Source organism: Mastigoproctus giganteus, chromosome 7, assembly GCF_048544385.1.
Source record: "Mastigoproctus giganteus isolate SK-2022 chromosome 7, ASM4854438v1, whole genome shotgun sequence".
Classification (NCBI taxonomy): Eukaryota; Metazoa; Arthropoda; class Arachnida; order Uropygi; family Thelyphonidae; genus Mastigoproctus; species Mastigoproctus giganteus.
The window spans coordinates 204126025-204134963 of NC_143581.1; positions in this window are offsets into that span (position 1 = coordinate 204126025).

Sequence of the window (8939 nt, forward strand, 5' to 3'; positions counted from 1 at the left end):
GCTATTCCAGTAGCGGCGGACACAAAATTTTTGGGACTCGTATTTGATAAAAAGTTGACCTTTCTGGATCACATCCGTCAACTTCGCACAAAGTGCACAAGAGGGCTGAATATTCTGCGCTCTCTTTCCTCTACATCTTGAGGTGCGGATCGGTGCACCCTACTGCGCATCTACCATGCACTTGTACGATCCAGATTAGATTACGGGTTCCTGGTATACAATTCGGCAGATACAGTGTACTTCGTTGGCTGGATCCTGTCCATCATCTGGCTCTCCGTACCGCTATTGGAGCATATCGAACATCTCCAGTACAGAGCTTATACGTCGAAGCAAACGAACCGCCGTTATTGCTTCGACGTAAGCAGTTGTCTCTAAACTACGTTCTAAAACTGAAATCCCTGCCAGACCATCCTACGTGGCTATCCGTTTTTGAGCCACGATGGGAAAATTTGTACAACACCCGTAAGACTGCCAATCGCCCTTTTGGTATTCGTCTCCAAGAGCTACTCAAGGAACTTAATATCAAGGTAGACAAGGTTGCCCAAACACCGAAGCAACCCCTTCCACCCTGGCATGCTCATGTCCCGGCATGTGACTTGTCCCTTAGAAATTGGGGAAAGTCAGACACTCCATCATCGGTCTACCTGCAGCTTTATTCAGCACACCGAGCTGAACATTCTGACTTCGCGCCAGTTTACACAGACGGTTCGAAGTCGGAATCATATGTGGGATCTGCTGCTGTCTTTACAGACAGCACTACATCGGAGCAGATTCCCTCTGAATGCAGCATATTTACTGCAGAGCTGCACGCAATATAGTTAGCCTTGGATCACATTAGTGAATGCCAATACCAACGGTTCCTTTTATATTCTGACTCTCTCAGCGTGTTACAGGCTCTAATAACTGTGAGATATAATTCTCATCCAGTTCTGTCTAGTATTCAACAGAAGATTCACTTCCTCCGTGAACGTGAATATGATATCCACTTCTGCTGGATTCCTAGCCACATTGGGATTAAGGGAAATGATTTGGCTGACACCGCAGCCAAATCAGCAATTCCGAATAATAATCACTGCCTGTCAGTCTCCAATACAGACTACAGGCAAATAATACACGAGAAAATACACTCCCAATGGCAGCATTCGTGGAATAGACAGACTGCGAATAAATTATATCATATAAAACCTGTAATTGAACCTTGGCAGTCTAGCCTGCGCAGGAATCGTAAGGAGGAAGTTGTTCTTGCCCGGACCCGCATAGGACATAGTCATTTGACTCATTCGTTTTTGCTGAGGGCTGATGACCCTCCTATGTGTGAGTCCTGTGGCACAATTTTAATAATAATACACATTTTAGTTGACTGTCCAGATTTTAGCAATATCCGTTTTACCGCTTTTAATCATCTGACTGAGCCGTATACACTCAGTCAGATTTTATCCGACAATGACAATGTGTCTGCTGTTTTTAGCTTTTTTAAATCAATAAAGGTTTTTACTCGTATTTAAAATTTATACGTTATTGTTATTTCTTTTATTGATATACTTTTTATTATATATCTGGACATGGTGGCCTAACTACTTAGGTCACTGAGAGAATAAATTTTTATATATTACCTGGTCTTGGCGCATTATAGCCTTATATGCTAATGCGCCAATAAAATCAAAATCAATCAATCAACCGTTTCGTTTCGTTTCCTCTTCACTCCTACTATTACTTTCCCTCTACCTTTTTGCTTTTCTAAGTCTAATAGGGACAAATGGACAGTTGAGTTATTATCCCACACATATACAAAATAGCCCTGATACGGCACCAGGGGGAGACTGATGATGTCTGAAGTTTCCAAGAATAGGTAACAACAGTCTTCCCCACTGGGGAAGCGTTGACTATTAGAGGAGTTTTTGAGTGGCGTGAGTTGAAGGAGTTACTGTCCATTTCATTCTTCTACACCCTTTCCTTTCCCCTTCCTCTCCTACCATTACTTTCCGTCTACGTTTTTGCTTTTCTAAGTCTAATAGGGACAAGTGGATAGTTGAGTTATTATCCCACACATATACAAAATAGCCCTGAAACGGTGCCGTCTGGGTGGTGGTATACACTGAGAATAAATAACATTAGTGTCCTCCTTTAGGTGAAGCGTTAGTTATTCTAAGTAGTGCAATATCGTGGCAACTCGTTGTGAAGGTATTCACAATATGAGATATAACTTAAAACGATGCCGCCTTTTCAAATATTTTGCTAATTTAGAATTGGATATATATTAATGATGCATTTGCACTTAATTTATACATAGTAATAAAAAGTGTTTAATAGTCAGTAAGTACAAGAACCTAAGGCAGGAGATCAAAGAGATGTGGCATATGCAACAAGTAACGATCATCCCAATCATCGTGTCAACAACTGGTATGGTGCCAAAAAACCCTACATAACAGCCTAGCAGCAATAGGTCTCCCAGCGAACATCTAAAAGTGTTAGTGTTAAATTTTAAAGTGTCTACAATTCTGCCCAGACACGATAGGAGTGAGTACATGATGGGAGCCTTGTCAATCAATTCGGCTCTGGAGGGATTGTTCAAAGCTCATGGGATAGAATTTTTTTCAGTGTGGTCTGTGCTTGTTAATTGGAGAGATTGCTTCTACGTGGATGGGACACACTTAAATAGGAAGGGTGCAAGAATATTTACTGATGCTATCGAGGCAGTGTTAGGTGGGTCTGAAAACTGCTAGCTTGGGCGGTTTCAATGACTAAAAAGTTAAAAGTAGCCGCAGGCAGAGACGAAGGTTATGCTTGCACTACTTCTATTAGAATTAGCAGTGTCCTACAGCTAGAGGTGCTGTGGGTTTCAGGGATTGATGGTAGTTATCATGAAACAAATAAATATATGGGATGTGTTATGTGAACTATGAATAAGGATAGGTGTATGTATACCAATGCTAGAAGTATAGTAAATAAATTTGACGAATTTGAAGTGTAGGTGAACACATCAAAGGTGGATATTGTTGGGATATCACAGACTTGGTGTCGGACAGATATTAGGAATGCAGAATTGGAATTTCGGAATACAATGGGTACAGAAAGGATAGACAGGATAGGGAGGAGGGGTTATTTACGAAAAACATAAAATCAAAGGAAGTGCATCCAGTTGACATAGATGGAGAGTGCCGTGTTTAGTCAGTTTGGTCGGACATAAGTACTGGGAAAGCAAAAATAAGAGTAAAAGTGTGTTATAGGTTATAGGAGCAAAAATAAGAGTAAAAGTGTGTTATAGGTTATAGGAGCAAAAATAAGAGTAAAAGTGTGTTATAGAGGGTATTACTCTTGATCTGGTTATCAGCAGTGATCATTCTTGCATTAAGCATTTGCAAATAAGGGAACCAATAGGTGGCATTGATCACAATGTATTATGTGGGATTTACTTAAAGATATAATTACCATAAGGGGAAAGGAAAGGGTTTTTGCTTCCGTAAATGTGACTACAGTGGTCTCAGACAGTTTTTAAATTCTCTACAGTGGGACCAACTGATGATGTTACCAATAGCAAATTCTAAGAGGGAAGCATTCAAGGAATTAATCTTGGAAGCTACTAGACGTTTCACACCTATTAAGAAATATTGTTCAAGGTTTAGGCCTATAGGGCTGTCAAATGAACTAATGAGACTCGTGGCAGAGAAGAAAAATGCATGGGATGCATATAAATTATCAGCCGACACAGAAGCCTATGACAGATTTAAGCTAGTTTGTAATGAAGTCTCAAAGGAGATTAGGGAAGCAAAGGCATATTACGAGAAATCTTTGGCAAAGGATGCTAACAGAAACAGCAAGGATTTCTTTACTTATACAAATAAACTCTAAAAAGGAAAGAGATGAATCAGATTGGTGCACTTGACATCAATGGTTCGACTGTTGATGCTCAGATAGCAAACAAACTGAATAAGTATTTTGCATCAACATTCACATATGAGGAATTATTAAGGTTTGAAAATGCCAGAAGGTTATCAAATTGTAGCAGTCTGCTTAATGATTTTGTAATAATTGAGAGCAAAGTAGAGGAGAAATTGTTGAAGTTAAACATAAGAAAGGCACCTCGGGTGGGTGGGACCTATCCAGTTATATTAAATAAGGTGGCAAAGGAATTAACCAAACTCTAAGCCATCATTATGGGAGCATCCTTGGACTTAGGGGAGATCCTCACTGACTGGAGATGTGCAAATATATCCCAAATTCACAAAGAGAGATCGAAGGGTGACAGAAGTAATTACCGACCAGTTAGTTTAACTTCTATTCCGGGTAAATAATGGAGTAACTGGTTAAAGATTCATTGCAGGATCTAGACAGGACTAGAACAATAATTCAGACACAGCATGGGTCTCTTAAGGGAAAGTCTTGTCTGACAAATTTGATAGGATATTATGATGTGGTTACAAAGGAACTGGTTCAAAAAATAATTTTGATGTCATATACTTGGATTTCAGGAAAGGTTTTGACACTGTTGCCCATGGAAGACTATTTTACAAATTGGAACAGAATGGTATTAAGGGTAAGTTGCTACAATGGATAAAAGGATGGTTAAGTGGGCGGTATTCAATGGACGCTGCTGTTCGTGGACTAATGTTATTATTGGAGTTCCACAGGGTTCGGTGTTGGGTCCACTGTTGTTTTGTATATTTATCAATGATATTGATGAAGGTATATCAAGCTTAGTGTCGAAGGTTGCAGATGATAGGTTGGCAGGGCTGTTAATGACAGTAATGGCGGTGTGCTACTACAACAGGATCTAGAAAATTTGGGCAGATGTGCTGAGAAGTGATAACTGAAATTTAAATTTTCAAATGCAAAATACTACATAAAGGTAAAAATAACCCCAGAGGAACGTACCAACTGTGTGGTACTACACTTAGGGTAGTAGAAAAAGAAAAAGACCTGGGAGTGATTGTGCAGTCAGATAAGAAGTTTGCTGAGCAATGCAGACAAGCTGCCAGATCAGGTCATTGGCTATTGTCAATGATATACAAGGATTTTTGCTAGCAGGGAAAAGGAGGTGATTATCCGTTTGTATTACGCAATGGTCAGGCCATGGCTTGAGTACGCCTCATTTTAGGAAGGATGTACATTTGCTTGAGCGTGTACAGAGAAGGGCAACAAGATTGGTGAGGGGAATGAAGGGATCCTCTTATCAGAGGCTTAAATTCTGCAAATTGCAGCGGCTGTAGACTAGGCACCTGCGAAGTGATCTGATTGAAGTGTATAAGACCTTGAATGGGTTGAGCACGCTGAATTCTGATGGGATTCTTCCATTTGCTCAGATTACGAACCTAAGGGGGCATAAATTCAAATTGAGGAAAGACAGTTGAAGAATAGTTATGCGGAAATTTGCCTTTAGCCAGTGGGTGGTTAATTGCTGGAACAAACTTCCATCTGTCGTTGTGGAAGTTGATAGGTTAAATAAATTCAAGGAAGAATTGGACAAACATTTAGATGGAATGGTTTTGTGAATTTTTTTTTTCTTGGCTGATGTTACATAAGCTCATATGCTTGCTGTCTTGCATTACATGCCACTATTACTATTACTATTATGGAAAAAGTAAGAACCATCTCGATAATCGTGTTAACCTCTGTATGGTGTCAATGACACCATACAGGGCAGCCTAGTAGCAACAGGTCTTCCAGAAAACACCTACAGGGAACTCCAGTCAATCGCAATCCTGAACACCTGTAGGATAGTCGGAGAGTTCCTGGACCAACAGTAACACAAGACATTACAACCACCTCGTGTATTTGGTAGCAGTACCTGTGACGATGTGGATTCCCCCAATCATAGAGAAATAATATAATAGCAACAATAATGATAAGTATATAATTGTCAGGAAGTACACGAACCTAAGGCAGGAGATCAAAGAGGTGTGGCACATGCAACAAGTAACGACCATCCCGATCATCGTGTCAACCACAGGTATGGTCCCAAAAACCGTACAGAACAAACTAGCAGCAAAAGGTCTCCGAGAGAACACCTACAAGGAACTCGAGAATGTCGCAATCCTGAACACCTGTAAGATAGTTGGAGAGTTCCTTAACCAACAGTAACACCACACATAACAACAACCATCCGGTGTACTTGGTAGCAATACCCGTCATGAGATGGTACCCCCAATCAGGAAGAAAATAATATAAGAGCAATAATAATAATAATAATAATTTCCCTTCCCCTCTTCAGAAAAGATGCATGGATTCGCTACTTTGCGATTGTCCTTCCCGTTATTGGGGCTCATGAACGGAATACTCCAATTCACGTCACTTGATTTTATGTGTAAACCTGTTACACAACATTCGAGAATTTTCCGCCCATCTATCCGTATTGTGTTACGTAAGTTCTAAATGTTTTGCAAGTTATCCATATCTCGAGGATAAATCAAGCATAAAAAGAAAAGAAAAATCGTTATGCCAACAACAATATACAGTATTACTTTCATGATATTGTATTTTGATTTAGTAAAAAAAATGAACTTGATTATCAGTATGTATTTAATATTCATATGTTATACACATACTGTTAATCTTTCAGCCAATTTAATTGTTATACCGCGCCCACATAAAATTTTATTAGGAATAAAGTGAATAAAAAAGTAGAATTAAAAGTAAATGAGTGTTTTATATATATATATTTTTTTTAATTTTTTGATGCTCGCTCTTTTTTCTGCAAGAAATCCATATTGCTTCTCTATTGCATTGTATAACTTCTCTATTGCATTGTATTATTATCATTATTAGCATTATGGTGCAACGAAGCCTGAGGCCTATGCTGCTCCAGGCAAAAAAAAAAAAAAAAAAACATTCTGAATTATCCTGAGATAGAGAGAAGTAGAAGGAAATCACCAAGAAAGAGAAGAATATATATATATATATATGGGTTTTCAATGTAACTCTATAAAGGTTACATATGAAAAAGGTATACAATCGATGAAATCGTTTCAGTGAATGAAAAATTAATAAATAGGTATGACAGATGCACCTAAAAGCGCAAAACAGTATTAGAGGATGCAAGAGTGAATATAAGTTGTATTAATATATTAAATTAAATATGCATAAATTGATATGATAGTTATACAAAGTGCCAGCAAATAGCAGATTGAGGAAAGTAGAAAAAGAAGTGTATTAGTTTTATAAAAGAATGTTAAGATCCTAGAGGTTATGATAAATTAAGAAAATTATGGGCTGAATTACCAAGCTAATATAAAGTGGGGGGAACTGTAAAGGATAATTAGTACATCAAAATAATAATATAATGGAAATAAAAATGTTATAGCTGTCATCAGATATGATATGGGGGGAACATATTTAGAAAATGGTCGAATGTAGGTAATGCAAATATGCATGATCTGATGTCAGCAGAAATAATTATCAATAATTCATGCAAATATGCATGAGTTATTATTATTAGCCATATGGTGCAAGGAAGCCTGAGGCCTTATGCTGCACCAGCCAAAACCCGAGTTACCGAGAAGCAGAAAGGAATCACCAAGAAAGATTATCAATAATTCATGCATATTTGCATTACTTATATTCCACCATTTTCTAAATAAGTCTCTCCCCTATATCTGATGACAGCTATAACATTTTAATTTTAATTTCCATTTTATTTGCATTATATTATTATTTGGATGTACTAATTTTCCTTTAAAGTTCCCCCACTTTATATTGGCTTGATAATTCAGCCTATATTTTTTCTTAATTTATCATAACCTCTAGGATTTTAATATTCTTTCATAAATCCACTACACTTCTTTTTCTACTTTCCTCCCACTGTCAGTTGCTGGCACTTTGTACAAATATCACATCCATTTATGAATATTTAATTCAATATATTAATACAACTTAAATATATCCCCAGGGGCTCACATCTGGTGGGTATGGGCTTGGCATACCCAGGGTCCTTAGCTGGATATCACCATTCTTCTCTTTCTTGGTCATTCTACTTCTGACTCTCTCTCTCAGGGTAACTCAAATTTTTTTGGCTGGTGCAGCATAAGCCTCAGGCTCCCTTGCACCATATGGCTAATAATAATAATAGCATTATTATTATTATTATATAAGAGAGAAGAAGGGAATGATTTAGATTTATTTTGTTTATTGAGATTAGAGTTGGAAAAAAAATTATCTAGCATTAAATCCCTTATTCACCTAAAATAATTTATTTTGAAAAAGAAAGCTATCATTTAGGAATTCAATATAATATCCTAGTCGTAAAAACTAATATCAACTTTTAAACAAGGAGAGCTTAGATTTCACCAGTTCTTCAAAATGACATGTACTTCTGATGAATCATCCCGGTAGCTTTTAGTTTCCTTAAGCTTTTCGAAGTTAATGTAACGTAGATTGCAACACCACAAAGGCTTGCGTCAGTAATCACAAACCTTGAATGATTTCATGTCGTAATAGCATATTTGCATCACGGCGACGTCACAGACCGATTTCTCGGTTTTCGGGTGTATCGATGTCTTATTCATCTGAGATTTTCTATATGTCTGACCTGTAATTACCAGGTGTGTCTGTTAAAGAATCAACAGAAGTAAGAACTCATATTTTTATATGAGGCGTTATTTTTATAGTCCATTTTAAGCAAGTACAATCCCATGCTAGCTTCCGGGAATTAGTTTTTCACTTTACATTTTCGAATGTGTACTACATACATAATTCCAGTTTCTTTGAAGCCGCTGTTTTTCTTTGGATACTAAGCAAAACGGCAGTTCAGACTTTGAACAGTTGAACGATCATTATCAAATGAGCTTCTGTTAGTATTGTTTACAGGTAAGAATTAAGCGTATTTGAATTTTGGAATTTTTCTTTTATGGATTTTTATAGACGTGAATTTTTTTGTTATGTACTAAATCTGTACCCATATCTTCATAATGATAACTCTTTCCGAACTTTAAACCCTTATTGTGTTT